The following is a 17318-nucleotide window of genomic DNA, read 5'->3' on the forward strand; positions in this document are numbered from 1 at the left end:
GGGTAGGTGTGGGGGAGGGGTTGGAAAGTGGGTAGGTGTGGGGGAGGGGTTGGGAAGAGGGTAGGTGTGGGGGAGGGTGGTGGGAAGTGGGTAGGTGTGGGGGAGGGGTTGGGAAGAGGGTAGGTGTGGGAGAGGGGTTGGGGAAAGGGTAGCTGTGGGGGAGGGGCTGGGAAGAGGATAGGTGTGGGGGAGGGGTTGGGAAGAGGGTAGGTGTGGGGGAGGGATTGGGAAGTGGGTAGGTGTGGGGGAGGGGTTGGGAAGTGGGTAGGTGTGGGAGAGGGGTTGGGGAAAGGGTAGCTGTGGGGGAGGGGCTGGGAAGAGGATAGGTGTGAGGGAGGGGTTGGGAAGAGGGTAAGTGTGGGGGAGGGGTTGGGAAGTGGGTGGGTGTGGGGGAGGGGTTGGGAAGAGGGTAGGTGTGGGAGAGGGGTTGGGAAGAGGGTAAGTGTGGGGGAGGGGTTGGGAAGTGGGTGGGTGTGGGGGAGGGGTTGGGAAGAGGGTAGGTGTGGGAGAGGGGTTGGGGAAAGGGTAGGTGTTGGGGAGGGTGGTGGGAAGTGGGTAAGTGTGGGGGAGGGTGGTGTGAATAGGTGGTTGGAACGCCCGAGTAACTGTCAAAAGTGGCGCGTGCCGCCCTCTAACCGTCGCTGCCTCGTGACTCCGGCTGTGCGCGCATTCCCGCCAAGCCAAAAAAGAGGCGGGAAAATGGTTTGGTGCCTGTTGCCCATTCCGGAGATGAGAGGCAAGGTGATGAAAATAGAGCATTGGAGGATTTGATTTTAAATCACAGATGGTCAGGTGGGCAATTCTGAAGGAGATGTTTGTTTTTACTGTCAGAACCCGATTTAAAATATATATATATATTTAATCTCGGAAACATTCTTTACGCTTCACGTAAATTTTCGCTTACCTCAGAAGATTTTTTTGGTGTTGTTGGTTGCAGAATAGGCCCTCCAGAAATGCTGTTCTGGTTAATATGCATGTGTTTGTTGTATCTTTGTGGGGGAAAAATATCAAAAGATTTGTTTTTCCCAAAAGGCCACGATTTCCAGCAGTTGAAGGTGACCAAAGCAGATGGATAGTTGCAAAAAAAAAATATGGGTACTATGGCGACCTGTGATGGCAGGAATCTTTTAATGATGATAGTTGTGGTGTTCTTGGTCATTTAACATAAGAGTTCATTCATAAGTGTGATAAACTTGTGTTCTTTAAAATTTGTTTTACATTAACAAAGGAACTTCTATCACTCCTGGTTCACTGTGGTCCTTCTTGATACAGATAATCTCCCTGTGCAAAACATACCACTATATGGCGTGGCACTGAGACTTACAGACCAAGAGGTTCCATGGACAAACTACTTTCTGCCCAGCTGGTAGCCAGTCTTTTGGGATTGGCCACAGCCGACAGTTCTGGAAAGGAGGAAAATCAGCCTGAAGTTCCTGATTTAACTGTGGTTTAAGTGATCACCCGCGTGTAAAAGTGCATAAGGGTAAAAACACTGGGCAAAGATGGCATCTTGCCGTGATTCCCCTTTATCGTCGCAGGGCTCGCTGGTGTTCAATGTTTCAGATTCTCGAATGGATGGCCCACTTTCGGAAGCATTGTCTTTATAGTCAGAAGAACGGAATACCGAAGCAAGGAAGCGAGGCAAAACCTTTCTCTTTCACTGGTTTGGCCTCAGCTGGAGCATTGTGCCCATCCTGGCACAGCGTTTTCAGAAGAATGTGGAGAAGTTGCAGAAGAGATTTACTGGAATAGTACCGAGGATTTCAGTTCCACCAAGAGACTCGAGAAGCTGAGTCGTCTACATTAGATAGAGGAAGTTAAGGGGAAATTTAATAGAGGTGTTCAAAATTATGAAGGGTTTTGATAGATTTAATAGTGAGAAACCGCTTCCACTGGTAGAAGGATTTGTAACCAGAGGACACAGATTTAAAGTAATTGGCAAAAGAAGACAAGAGAGGAAATGAGTGAATTTCTTTTTACACAAGTTGAGTTTTTGTGATCCGGAATGGAGTCTCTGACAAGGCAGTGGAATCACCTTCAGTATTAACTTTAAAAGGGTAATTGGATAAATTCTTAAAAAGACAAAACTTGCTGGGAAAGGGCCAGAGTGGATCTAATTGGAAAGCTCTTTCGAAGAGCTGGAACAGTCACATTGGGCCAAATATCCTGTGTACAGTATTGGTCTTCTGATAAAGGAAAGATGAAAATGCATTAGAAGCAGTTCAGAGAAGGTTTACTAAACAAATACCAGGAATGGGCGGATTGTCTTATGAGGAAAGATTGGACAGGCTATGGGGATAATGGAGGAGGGTGAAGTTGAGGTAGAAGATCAGCCACCATCTTAGTAAATGGAGGAGCAGGCTCGAGGGGCCTAATAGCTTACTCCTGCTCCCATTTCTTATGTTCTTATCGGTTGGTCCATTAAGTGATCTGAGCAATTTACTTTTATGGGAGTTGACTCACATTGTATAACTACTAGTACAAAGCACAACTCAGGCATGCAACAATCGCATTCTCATGTGATCCGGACTGAATGTTAGTTTTCTACTTATAACCCTTCGGTCTCTCCAAATAAGCCCCGTGCTAAATTCAGATAATAGAATTGACGCAGCTATGAGAGTGAACAGTCGTTAGAATATTGAATTAACTTTTATTGCCTGAAGGATGTTCAGATACCCCATCTAATACACACCTCAATCCCTGCTGTCCTATGAATATAACAGCAAGTTTTAACTTAAAAACACATGTAAAGATGATACGTAACTAGAAAACATAACAGTTTTACTTGTTCGTGTCTGACAACCAACAGTAATGGGCGGGTTAGGTGCTGCATGCTACTTTTGCTTTGACAAGTTAAAATGCTATCAAGATCCTTTTGACCTCCCAAAACCAAAAGATTTACCTACTTGCTTTTGTACCTGGCATGTCCTTGTGAAAGCCATGGAAAAAAAATGACAGAGGTTGTGATTGGAACTAGAGCAAGCACAAAGAAGGTGCAAGTGCAGCACTGTTATTTTAGGGCAGGGACCATCCCATTCCCAGTGAGTACATCAAGTTGATGTTCATATGCCTTTGCACTCAATAACTTCTTCCCTTCAACCTTCTATTCTGTCGCCTCACTCCTTACAAAAGTCTTTCTGGTAAACTAAAGGCACAAAACTCATTGCCATAGTGGCATCTCCACCATCTTGAGGCTCCACCATGGAAGCCTAGCACTATTTTACTGGAGCAAGATGCACCAGCAGCCGCTTCCTGCAGGGCCCACCAGAAAAAAGGGGCATGGGGGCATCCCCTTGGTGCCCTGAAATGCTATGAATGAGTGCTATCCTTACATTGCACAGGCCAACCAGCTAATGTGACACCAGGATACCAAATTTGGACTATGCAAGTTCAGGCAACTAGTTTATCAATCATTCATCAAACACCAAGTATTAATCTGAAAGGTAGTCCTGCATTACTTAAAGGGTCAGGCATGCAAATTGCAGGCAAGGTAATTTTCATGAACTTCTGCTATCACAAAGCTTCTGGCATACCTTGGTTGTGTTGAGTTCCTGAATTTGCCTGAGAGTGTTGCTGCTTCCTTACAGAGGTGGGAGAGGAGTAGATGACCTGTCTACATCACTCCTGAAACAGGTCTGGAGGCTGCAGTTGTAGTACCTCTGGTCTTTAATATGACAGGGAGATGGAGCAGTGGCTGTGGAGGGGAAAACTCTGCACAATGCCTTCTGCCAAGATGGAGCCAGATGCCTTCCTGCTCTTTGACAGTGGCAAGAAGCTGTTTGGAAGGCCAGCGAATATACCCAGCATCTCGGTGTGCATGCACATCAGTGCTCTGCTGCATGTCACCCCATCAAGGCGCTCATCTGAAGTTTTTGCAGCAGAACTCATCGGTCACCTCACCCACTAGTGAACTGGCATCATCCTCTTCCCTGGCTTGGCTGCAGCCCACCACTGCCCAGGTAACACACTACATGCTGATCGCAACTCTATACTAGAGTTGCGTGCAGTGCCAGTATCTGAGCTGGTCACTGCAAGCGTCAGATCAAGTGACAGAGCCTCTTCATTATGCTGTGCTGTTGCTTTCTCTCTTCCTCCTTGGGCATCTATGGCTGGGAAGCAGCAGTTCTTAGTTTCTCCAGTTCACCCTGCACATCTGCACCCACTCCCTTCTGAGAGTGGTACATGAGAACCTACTGGCCCCACTCTCCCACAATTAATGCCTTCAGTGCCACATACTTTCTCAATGCTGGTATTTGGTTTTCCATAGATTAAATCCCAGCAATATTGTACAGTGAAGCCTCCCTTTAAGAGGGACAGCCTGCCTTTAAGAAGAGTAGGCTGGCTGTACCACATTATCTCGGCAAAACGCTAAGCGCAGAGGCTGCAGCAGCATGAAGAGGAGACCATGAGCCAAGAATCCACTCAGTCCCACAATACTATCAGATCAGAAAATTGAAGTTTAAGTTCTGCCCACCTGCAATGGAACTTACATGGGCACATCACAAATCACAACCCCCATTGATCTCCTGTGATGTTAGACATAGGATGATAAGATTATCAGGTTGGTCCTGTTCAATTTTATCTCATAACCTTCATAGCTTTAATTGTCAAATATTTATGCATACTCTCTTGAAGTTTTAACATTTCCCTCTTGGTACTGCTTGCCTGATAGATTATTTTACATATATCAAAACTTTTATTCACATTTTTTCATCCAATTTTGAAAAGTTTCCCTTGTCCTAGACATTGTTTTGCAGTGGATATCTCCAGTTTATCCATTCTCTCATGGCAATTAGAGATGTACATTAAATACTGCCTTGTCAGTATTGCCCACAACAGAGCAAATTAAAAAGATTGAAAACCTTTAAGCCACTTTACTCCAACATGAGCATTCCAAATATTAATAGTCATATCATGTGTTCAATCCTAATTATCAACTTAGTTTCCTTCTTTGTACTTGTTCCAAGGTCAGATGCCTCCCATAAGCTATGGTGCCCAGAACTGTATTAAGTGTTCAAGGTTGGGATATGCTGGTGCTTTGTAGAAACCAATTATGTGTGATTAATCCCTTAGTCACTAAATCTCACCGCTGCACATTCTGCTGGCATTTAAGGATTATTTCCACTCAAACTCCTGGATCACTAGTTGATGTCTCCAAAAGACTTTTCCATTGCCCCATGCCCCCTGGTTTTTCCCATCTTCATGACTCAATGTCATGGTATAATACAACAATTTGATTTGGGTTAACAAAAGATGAGTTATCATCATGTCGAAAATTACATCATTGCCCCCAGATCATGATCAAGTGTTTATTTCATATTATGGCCTTTACCCTTTAAGTTTTTAGTTTCGTGCCAGATACTCCTCCAAGTGAAATCAAAGAAAAATATTCAAAACAAATACATTGTAATCAGCCTGTTGAATTGTTTAAGAAATGTTAAAATGTTGAGGTCCTATTTTGTTAAATCAGTTTCTTAGTTGTGCTTTGTCTTGTCATGATTTTGATTGTCTTCAGTATGTAAGATAAGGATTGCCTTGCTATTTTTCTCTTTTGATTTGGTATTTATATTAATCTGCACATTTTCATGAACTGTTGCATCTAAGCTAAAAAAAAATCCCGTAGAAGCTGAAGCCACTATTTTCCAAGCCGCAGCTGGTAATTTTTATGTTTGTAGTGAGTCGGACATTTGGCTGATTTCATGTGGCTTCCTGTGAAATATTTAATTGAATGTATGAGACTTTGTTTGATCTGTATGGTACAATGATGCACAGACACCATTAGCTGGATTGTGCATCTGGCCCAATTTCCTCTCTTTTATTCTATCCTCTCCCGAAGGCACTGAATCAAGTTCAGATATGGATTCCTAAGTGCATTTGATCCTCAGTGTTTCACTGAACTGTGTGTAACAACTTATATTTATATAATGACTTTAATATTGTTACAATCTCTAGAGATCAATAACTTTTAAAGAGAAATTCAAACTACCAGCTATCAGCTGAAAGAATGACACATTCAGATTTCACATTTTAAAACTTCTACTGTAACAAGTGACTGAAAAACACTATTTTCTTTTTGTAGGCAACTTATACTTTAAACTACAGAAAAAAAGATTTCCCATTTAACATCTAGCATGACTCCCACTATGTTTATATATTACACTGTCCCTTAAGTGGACACTTCATCCTCCAGAAAAGAGCTTAAAATTATTCTCAGCTCCAAGGAGCACTTGTGATAGCATCCCAACTCTGGGCCAGAAGGTCTGAGTTCAAGTTCTATGCCAGGACTTGCTGGCTACAGAAAGAGTGTTCATGAATACTTTATTGGTTGTAAACCACTTTGGGACACCCTGAGATCAGAAAAGGTGCTATTGTAATGCAAGTCTCTCTTTCTTTCAGAGCAAATTGGATATTTATGCTTACAGAGTTTTTCAAACATAAAGGTCCAGAATACATAGAAGTGTGGACCTAAATTGTCAATTTTCTGGCAAGTGAGGCTCATCTCTGTTAATGATGGTTCATAAAACCAGTTAATGAATGTCAGTTGGCTGTTCAATTGTGAGGTTATCACGGTCAGTCCTCATCTGTTCTTTTTCAGGAGGGGTTGGCAGATATCAAGCATCAGAGTATCAGAATTTTCAGATCTGAAGCAAATTATGGCGTTTAACTTCTGCCCCATTGCAAATCAGCTAACTTTGCTGAGACTGGGGGTCAATCTAGGTCTTTGGTCTATATGGCTTAGTAGCACACCACATAGTGCTTGTACCAAGCAAGCCTTAAAAGGAGTTAATTTTTCTTTCCTGATAGTCTTTTTTTTATACAACTTGCCATTAAATTACAATGACATCTTGCTGTGTTGTGAAGAAAGGGAAATCTGTTTCAGTAGTTGACATCATATAATATGCCAATTTTTTGACTGAATGTTGGCTTACAATTTTTTTAGTCATCTTCACTGTCAAACTGAGTAATTTGCAACTTGGAGCTGAATTTTTCTGTCAAGGCAGAGATGGGTTTTGAGGCATGGGTTGGTAATTTCTTGCTACTGGCAGTGTGCCGGTCTGCGGGCACGTTCCTATCTTTGGCCTATTTCCAAGGAGATGGCTTCTGGGGGGGGTGTTATAACTACCTGCCCCTCGCCAGTGGGTAGCCAATTAAGCCATTTAAATATAAGAACATAATAAATAGGAACATTCAATGCACCATGCAATACGATCATGACTGATCTTCAGCTTCAATTTCACTTTCCTACCTGCTTCCCACATGCCTTGATTCCCAGAGAGCCCAAAATCTTTTTATCTCAGCCTTAAATATATTCAACAATGGAGCATTCATAATCTTCTGAGTTAGAGAAATCCAAGGATTCACAATTCTCCAAGTGAAGAATTTTTTCTTCATCTCATTCCTAAATTATCATCCCCTAATCATGTGTCCCCGTATTCTAGATTCCCTTGCTATGGGAAACAACCTCTCAGTGTCTACCCTGTCAAACCCCTTCAGAATCTTGTATGATTTAATGAGATCACCTCTCATTCTTCTAAACTCCAGAGAATATGGACCTAATTTGCTCATGTGGTGCCATTAGACCTGCAAGCAGTAAAGTAAGAAAAAATTGTAATTTTGAAAAAAATATTGTGAATACGTAATTGATTTTAAGAATGTTTGAAAACACCTTTTAAGAGCTGGCATCAGTTATAAAAGGATCAATTGTACCTTTCTTGATAATGATACCACTCCATATTACCTGGTGACCCTTGACCTGGAAGCAGTAACAACAGGAAAGAAGTTAAGAAAGAAGCTATGTGACTGTCAGACTCAAAGGAGATCTGCAGGCATCAAATGGAGAGCTACAGGCAGAGGAGCTGGAGGGTGAAGGCGATCAGTGTACAGATGCAGACACAAAGAAAGCAGACAAAAGAGAGACACACAGAATTCTTGTGAGGAGAAGAAGCAACTCTCTCAGGAAGCAGTAAATTTTTCTCCTTGGCAGAAAACAAGAAAGAAATTCTTGGACATAGTGTGTAAGCTGGCTCGGGGATGCACAAGAACGGGGTGTTTTTCCAGAATTGGCCAAGCCGTGAATGGAGGTGTTATTACAGGGTGAGCAACAAGCCCGTATCTGAGGCTTAACCCCCTCCCACTCACAGACTTGGAAAACACCTGCCAGGTTCTCCAGCCCATACCTCTCCCCATACCCAACTCCCTCCTGCTCACCAGCTGTTTGTACAAACTCAGCCCCCTCCCTTACTCTGACAGGTTCGCCAGAACCTGACTCGTCCAGATGCCAAAGCATCCCTTAATTTATTTCCTGAGAGTAGGTCACCCTGTGTTATTGGTGGGTCAGTTGAAAAGAAATGCTGGAAAGCTATACCACCAGGCTGTCGTGTCTCAAGGGAGAGAGGGTTCCGTGACACTCAAAGGTGAAAGCTGTTGTTGAATAGGACTCCTGACCTACCCTGCATGAATGAAGAACAGCATATTGTGGGACATTTGTGTGGGGAGCGATGCGAATGCTTGTGGTTATGTAAGACATATCTTTGTTGTATCAACTATTTAATGTGAAGTTTACCTTTTTATTTGAAGTGTCATCTGCCTGTTACTTCATGTGTAATTTGACTTGGTTCAGATTCATGTTAAAGTACAAGCTACAAAAAGTGGAATCTTGTTGGTAATTCCCTCATTTGTAGGTCATTCAGTAAATTTGGTTATTTTGGTTTCTGGTGCCCCACAGGGATCATAACACTCAGCCTCTCAGCATAGGAAACCCTGTCATCCCACGGAACAATCTAGTCAATCTTCACTGTACTGTGTCTCATGCAAGTATATCCTTCCTTAAATATTAAGACCAAAGTATTCCAGGCGTGGTCACACCAAAGCCCTGCACAATTATTGCAAGCCGCCTTCATTCTTTTTAAAAATTCGTTCGCGGGATGTAGGCATTGCTGGCTGGCCCAGCATTTATTGCCCATTCCTAGTTGCACTTGAGAAGTTGGGGAGCTGCCTTCTTGAATCGCTGCAGTCCATATGCTGTAGGTACACCCACATTGCTGTTAGTAAGGGAGTTCCAGAAATTGGACCTAGCGACAATGAAAGAATGGCATATATTTCCAAGTCAGGATGGTGAGTGACTTGGAGGGGAACCTCCAGGTGGTGGTGCTCCCATCTATCTGATGCCCTTGTCCTTCTAGGTGGTAGTGGTCGTGGGTTTGGAAGGTGCTGTCGAAGGATCCTTGGTGAATTCCTGCATTGCATCTTGTAGATGGTACACATTGCTGCTACTGTGCATTGGTGGTGGAGGGAGTGAATGTTTGTGGATGTGGTGCCAATCAAGCGGGCTGCTTTGTCCTGGACAGTGTCCAGCTTCTTCAGTGTTGTGGGAGCTGCACTTATCCAGGCAAGTCGGGAGTATTCGATCACACTCCTGACTTGTGCCTTTTAGATGGTGGACAGGCTTTGGGGAGTCAGGAGGTGAGTTACTTGCCTCTGATCTGCTCCTTGCTTCTGACCTTGCCTCTGACTTCCTCTTGTAGCCACAGTATTTATATGGCTAGTCCAGTTCAGTTTCTGGTGAATGGTAACCCCCCCAGGATGTTGATAGTGGGGAATTCAGTGATGGTAATGCCATTGAACATCAAGGGGCGATGGTTGGATTCTCTCTTGTTGGAAATGGTCATTGCCTGACACTTGTGTGGCGCAAATGTTACTTGCCACTTGTCAGCACAAGCCTGGATATTGTCCACGTTTTGCTGCATTTAGACATGGACTGCTTCAGTATCTGAGGAGTCATGAATAGTGCTGAACATTGTGCAATCATCAGCGAACACCCTCACTTCTGACCTTGTGATGGAAGGAAGGTCATTGATGAAACAGCTGAAGATGGTTGGGCCGAGGACACAAGCCTGAGGAACTCCTCCAGTGATGTCCTGGAGCTGAGATGACTGACCTCCAACAACTGCAACCATGTTCCTTTGTGCTAGGTATGACTCCAACCAGTGGAGAGTTTTCCCCTTGATTGCCATTGACTCCAGTTTTGCTAGGGCTCCTTGATGCCACACTCGGTCAAATGCGGCCTTGATGTCAAGGGCAGTCACTCTCGCCTCACCTTGGGCGTTCAGCTCTTTTGTCCATGTTTGAAATAAGGCTGTAATGAGGTCAGGAGCTGAGTGGCCCTGGTGGAACCCAAACTGGGCGTCAGTGAGCAGGTTATTGCTAAGCAAGTGCCACTTGATAGCACTGTTGATGACCCCTTCCATTGCTTTACTGATGATGGAGAGTAGACTGATGGGGTGGTAATTGGCTGGGTTGGATTTATCCTGCTTTTTGTGTACAGGATATACCTGGGCAATTTTCCACATAGCCAGGTAGATGCCAGTGTAGTAGCTGTACTGGAACAGCTTGGCTAGGGGCACGTCAAGTTCTGGAGCACAAGTCTTCATTACTATAGCTGGAATATTGTCAGGGCCCATAGCCTTTGCAGTATGCAGTGCCCTCGGCCGTTTCTTGATATCACATGGAATGAATCAAATTGGCTGTTGGTTGTGGGATTGCCTAGCTCTGGCTATCACTTACTGCTTATCCTGTTTGGCACGCAAGCAGTCCTGTGTTATAGCTTCACCAGGCAAATACCTCATTTTTAGGTATGCCTGGTGCTGCTCCTGGCATGCCCTCCTGCACTCTTCATTGAATCGGGGTTGATCCCCTAGCTTGATAGTAATGGTAGAGATGGGGATATGCCAGGCCATGAGGTTACAGATTGTGTTCGACTACAATTCTGCTGCTGATGGCCCACAGCGCCTCATGGATGCTCAGTCTTGAGTTGCTATATCTGTTTGAAATCTATCCCATTTAGCACAGTGGTAGTGCCACACAACTTGATGGTGGGTATCCTCAATGTGAAGGTGGGACTTCATCTTCACAGTGACCGTGCGGTGGTCACTCCTATTGATATTGTCATGACAGATCCATCTGCGGCAGGCAGGTTGGTGAGGATGAGGTCAAGTATGTTTTCCCCTATTGTTGGTTCCCTCACCACCTGCAGCAGACCCAGTCTAGCAGCTCTGTCATTTAGGACTCAGTCAGTAGTGGTGCTACCGAGCCACTTTTGGTGATGGGCATTGAAGTCCCCCACCCAGAGTACATTCTGCGCCCTTTCCACCCACAGTGCTTCCTCCAGGAGATGCTCAACATGGAGGAGCACTGATTCATCAGCTGAGGGATGCGCTACATGGTAATCAACAGGAGGTTTCCTTGCCCATGTTTGACCTGATATGGTGAGACTTCGTGGGGTCCGGAGTTGATGTTGAGGACTCCCAGGGCAACTCCCTCCCGACTGTATACTGCCACCTTTGCTGGGTCTGTCCTGCCCGTGGGACAGGACATACCCAGGGATGGTGAAGGTGGCGCCTGGGACATTACCTGTAAGGTATGATTCCGCAAGGATGACTATGTCAGACTGTTGCTTAAATAGGCTATGAGACAGCTCTCCCAATTTTGGCACTAGTTAGTAGGATGCTCAGTAAGATGTTAGTAAAGAGGACTTTGCAGGGTCGACAGAGCTGTGTTCGCCGTTGTTGTTTCCGGTGTCTAGGTCGCTGCCGGATGGCCTGTCCAGTTTCATTCCTTTTTTGTGACTTTGTAGCAGTTTGTTACAACTGAGTGACTTGCTAGGCTTGTACTTGTCTTTGCATTCTTATCATTGCAGTAAAGACCAACATGCCATTTGCCTTCCTAATTGCTTGCGAAACCTGCATACAAATTTTCTGTGTTTATTCTACAAGTGCACCAAAGTCCCCCTGAACATCAAAATTTACAAGTTTCATGTATTTTAAAAACAATTCTACTTTTCTATTCTTATGACCAAAGTGAATAACTTCACACTTCCCCACATTGTACTCCATCTGCCACCATGTTGCCCATAACTTAAAAGGCGGAATTTTCCGCTCCCACAAGCAGTGGGAATCGTGGCAGGTGGGTGCACTTTATTTGGCGGAAGGCAAAAAAATCTCTTTCCCAACGGCAGGATAAACTGTGCAAATTTTGTGCTCTCGACTTTCAAAGCAGGTTAAAGGCAGGTTGAGTTTCCCAATGGATAATGTTGGGAACCACATTTGTATTCATTAACACCTCCTGCATGCTAATTAAAAGACCACCTCACTGAACTTAAGTTCGTCCTCCAAATTAAGCTCCCCACCAGCAAGAATTTATAAAGTTTAGTTTTACAACTGTACATAAGTGGCATGCACCTGGCAAGCTTCATCACATTCACAACTTTGAGGTCAGTAGATGTTGCTTTTTCCTTCTTGGGGACCTCGCATAACTTCACTTGTGCCGAGCATTTTAACTAAAGGTATGGCAGGGGAGCTCAGTCCCTTGTGTTGCATGGCCTACAGTATGTGGGAAGTCTTAGACGCTGCTGGCAGTCTGGATGACCACATCTGCAGGAAGTACCACCGGTTTGACCAGCTTGAGCACCGGGTTTCGGAGCTTGACTGTCAGCTGGAGGCACAGTAGTGCATCCACGAGGCTGAGAGTTACGTGGATAGCATGTTTTTAGATGTGGTCACCCCGCAGCTTAAGGAAGTGCAGTCAGAGAAGGAATGGGTGACCACCAGTCAGAAGAAGGGAGGTGGGCAGGTAGTCAGGAAAGCCCCAGAATGCATCTCACTCAAGAACAGTTTTTCTGTGTTGAAAAATGGTGAGAGTGACGGTTCCTCTAGGGAGTGCAGCCAGAGCCCAGCTGCACAAGGCGGGAGGAAAAAGAGAGGAAGAGCAATAGTGGTAGGAGACTCAATAGTGAGGGGTGCAGACAGGCATTTCTGCGGCCACAAACCTGATTCCAGGGTGGTGTGTCGCCTCCCTGGGGCCAGGGTCGAGAATGTCTGCAGGGCATTCTGAAGGGTGAAGGGTGAACAATCAGAAACCGTGATTCACATTGGTACCAACGCCATAGGTAGAAAGAGGGATGAGGTCCTGCAACAAGAATTTAGGGAGCTAGGTAGCAGATTGAAAAGCAGGACCTCAAAGGTTGTAACCTCTGGATTACTGCCGGTCCCACGTGCTAGTGAGTACAGGAATATGCGGATAGAGCAGATGAATGCATGGCTGAAGAGTTGGTGCAGGTGGGAGGGCTTTAGATTCCTGGATTACTGGGTCCGTTTCTGGAGAAGATGGGACCTGTACAAGTCCGACAGGTTGTACCTGAACTGGAACAGGACCAACATCCTTGCAGGGGGGTTTGCTAGTGCTGTTGGTGGGAGTTTAAACTAATTTGTTAGGGGGGTGAGATACGGAGTGGAGGTATAGTAGATGCACAGACAAGTACAGAAGGAAAAACAAAGTCAGTCTGGAAGGCCCTCTGGTTCTCGATTGATTTATGAGCAGGAACAGTTTCTCCCTATCTACTCTTTACAGACCCTTCATGATTTTGAAAACTTCTATCAAGCCTCTTCTTAGCCTTCTGCTCTCCAAGGAAAACAGTCAAAAAAACATTATTGCAACCCCACCTCCTCTTTCACACCACCCCTGCACCGTCTAGCCTGAAGATCCTATTCCCCAGAATACTGAGCTGCTAGTTCTGCCCCTCCCTCAACCATGTCTCCATGATAGCAATGATATCATATCCCCATGTGTTAATCAACATCCTCAACTCATCTGCCTTACTCGCGAGACTCCTTGCATTAAAATAAATGCCATACAGCCTTGCCATGCTCCCTTGTGCCTTAACTTGACTATATACGCTCTGCCTTCCAGACTGACTTTGTTTTTCTTCTGTACCTGTCAGATATGTAGGCAAACCTCAGAGAAGTGTAAAAATAACAGGGTAATAACAGTACGGGATTTCAACTTCCACAATGTTAACTGGGATAGACAAAGTGTGAAAGGCTTAGAGGATGCGGAATTCTTAAAATGTATCCAGGAGAACTTTTTAAGCCCGCACATAGAAAGCCCTACAAGTGGACTAGGAGAAGCTACTTGTAGGAAAATCTATATCAGAGCACTGGCAGTCGTTCAAAAAGGAAATGGTGAAAGTGCAGGGCCAACATGTTCTCATAAAGGTGAAGGGTGGGACCAATAAGTCCAGGAAACCCTGGATGTCAAAGAATGTACAGGATTGGATAATGAAAAAAAGGGACTCAAAACAGCAGACGCCCTAGAGGAGTATAGAAAGTGCAGGGGGTTACTTAAAAAATAAATTAAGAGAGCGAAGAGCGGGCATGAAAAAACACTGGTGGGTAAAATAAAGGAAAATCCAAAAGTGTTTTATAAGTATATAAGGGGCAACAGGATAACCAGGGAAAGAGTAGGGCCCATTAGGGACTAAAGTGGCAATCTGTATGAGGAACTGGAAGACGTATGTGAGGCTTTAAATGAGTACTTTGCATCAGTATTCACTATAGAGAAGGATGAATTAGGTATAGAAATCAGGGAGGGGGACTGTGATACTCTTGAACAAATTAGCATTGAGAGGAAGGAGGTATTAACGGTTTTTGTGGGCTTAAAAGTGGATAAATCCCCAGGCCCAGATAAGATGTATCCCAGGCTACTGTGGGAGGGAAGGGACGAGATCGCAGGGGCCCTGACATTAATTTTCAAATCCTCTCTGGCCACACAGGAGAGGTACCAGAGAATTGGAGGACAGCTAATGTGGCACCATTATTCAAGAACGGTGGTAGGGATAAACAAGGGAACTATAGGCCACCTATTGTCTAACGTCAATGGTAGGGAAACTTTTGGAAAAAATTCTGAGGGACAGAATTAAGCTCCACTTGGAGAGGCAAGGATTAATCAAGGATAGTCAGCATGGCTTTGTCAGGGGGAGATCATGTCTAACAAATTTGATTGAATTTTTTGAGGAGATGTGTAGATGAGGGCAGTGCAGTTGATATAGTCTACATGGACTTCAGTAAAGTTTTTGACAAGGTCTTTCATGGGAGACTGGTCAAGAAGGTATAAGGAAGGTATAAGGAACATAACTTTTTATTTCTGTTGAACTATTATAAAGAACATGTCATTTTATTTTCTGTTGGACTGTGGATTAGAATTGCAGTGGCTACAGGTTGAAAGACATGTCCACTGGAACAGGATGAGGGATATATACAATGTTGCAGTCCTGGAACAGAGTGTGCCATGAAAGACAGGATGGTGCTGGAAAGGAGTCCTGGACCAAGGGAGCTGCCTGTCAACAACGTTTTAATTGGCTCCTGACCAGGTGACCAGGTTTTGTGTGAGAAGCAGTGCAGCTGAATAGCTCCTAGCCTGAAAGGAACAAGATCTAAAACCTCTTTCTCCTGTGTATGGAAGATTCCAGTAATTCTACAATAGCTAGCTGGCTTTTTTTTCTTCTCATTTCTCTATAACCTGCTCCCTCTGAAAACCCGTCAAGAGGAAAAGGTGAAAATCACTGTTAGAGACTTTGAAAGGCAAAGTGCTCAACCAGTGAACTAAATGCTGAAAGTGCTGGAAGACCACTTCATGTCATCAACAAGAACTGAAAGGAATTTGGAAGACATCGATCAAAATCAGCCCATTGAATCGTGCTATTGAATTGTTTTATCCCGCCCTTAAAATCTATGTTTTGTGTGTCATGTATGAATGTGTGTGTGTGTATAGGGATTTAAGAAGGGGCTAGAGTTTAAGTTATAGTGTTAGAAGTTAGCAGTTCATATTTCTTTCTTTTGCCACTAGTTAAAGACAATTTGTTCAAGAAACAGTTATGTACTTATTAAGTTTACAAACCTGGTGCTTGTATTCTGTTAACCTAAATTAAACAGTTAGGTAGAATTTGGGCAATCTGGTGGTTTGATCAAACCTTTTCACATTTGTCATGGCTCAGGGAACAGTGGAGCTTGATATTACAGCGCACTATCCCCAGTGAGTCGTGACAAAGTTATGAGCCCATGTGATGCAGGGCAATTTGTCAAATTGGATCCAAAATTGGCTTAGTGGCAGGAGGCAGAGGGTGATGGTCAAAGGTTGTTTATGTGACTGGAAGCCTGTGTCCAGCGGCATACCGTAGCATTTGGTGCTCAGTCCCTCTCTGTTTCTAGTGTACATTAATGACCTAGACATGAATGTAGGAGGTATGATCAGTAAGTTCTCAGATGACACAAAAATTGGTGGTGTGGTAAATAGCCTTAGACTACAGGACAATATTTACCTGGGAATGGGCTGGTCATATGGGCAGAACAGTGGCAAGTTGAATTTAATCTTGAAAAGTTTGAGGTGATGCATTTAGGGAGGACTAATAAGGCAAGGGAGTACATGGTGAATGGTAGGACCCTAGGAAGTTCAGAGGATCAAAGGGACCTTGGTGTGCATGTCCATAGATCCTTGAAGGCATCAGGACAGGTAGATAAGATGGTTAAGAAGACATGAGATACTGGCCTTTTTTGGTTGAGGCACTGAATACAGGAGCAGGGAGGTTATGATGGAGCTGTATAAAATGTTAGTTAGGCCACATCTGGAGTACTGTGTGCAGTTCTGGTCGCCACGCAATAGGAAGGATGTGACTGCACTAGACAGGGTGCAGAGGAGATTCACCAGGATGTTGCCAGGGCTGGAGCATTTCAGCTATGAAGAGAGACCAGATGGGGTTGTTTTCCTTAGAGCAGAGAAGGCTGAGGGGGGACCTGATTGAGGTGTACAAAATTATGAGGGGCATGAATAAGGTAGATAGGAAGAAACCTTTTCCCTTAGTGAAGGGGTCAATAACCAGGGGGCATAGATTTAAGGTAAAGGGCAGGAGGTTTAGAGGGGATTTGAGGGAAAATATTTTCACCCAGAGGGTAGGGGGTATCTGGAACTCACTGCCTGAAAGGGTGGTGTTATGACACAGCAGTTGGTAAAGACTGAGTTGTTTATATCCGAGAGGGAAATTTGAAACAACTGCCGTAACCTATATTTTCAATTGGTACGTTTGAGATGCAGCTCTGAATTCAGGAATAAGACTACCAAGCCTCAAGAGGTTTTTTATATAAAACTAAAATAAACATTTATTAATTTACAACAAATTAAACACATACACATGTCTACAAATTACTACCATAATAACTTTTAAACAAATCTCCAAAGTAATCAATCCCAAGTGAATCTCCATCAAGGCAACAGTAACCCATTGACTTTAAACAGACACCAGGCAAAGCACATTTGACCTTACGAATTCAAAATGAGTTTCCTTGCAATTTGGTTCCTCTGCAGACACAGTTGGAGGCTTTTAGGCTGGTTAGATCTTAAATGACTCCACCTTACACTCAATCTCCTTTCCCGCTTTATACCTAGCTTCCCATTTGTACGTAAATTTTCCATGGCATTTAACTTCACTTCAC

Source organism: Cetorhinus maximus, chromosome 1, assembly GCF_964194155.1.
Source record: "Cetorhinus maximus chromosome 1, sCetMax3.hap1.1, whole genome shotgun sequence".
NCBI classification, from domain to species: domain Eukaryota; kingdom Metazoa; phylum Chordata; class Chondrichthyes; order Lamniformes; family Cetorhinidae; genus Cetorhinus; species Cetorhinus maximus.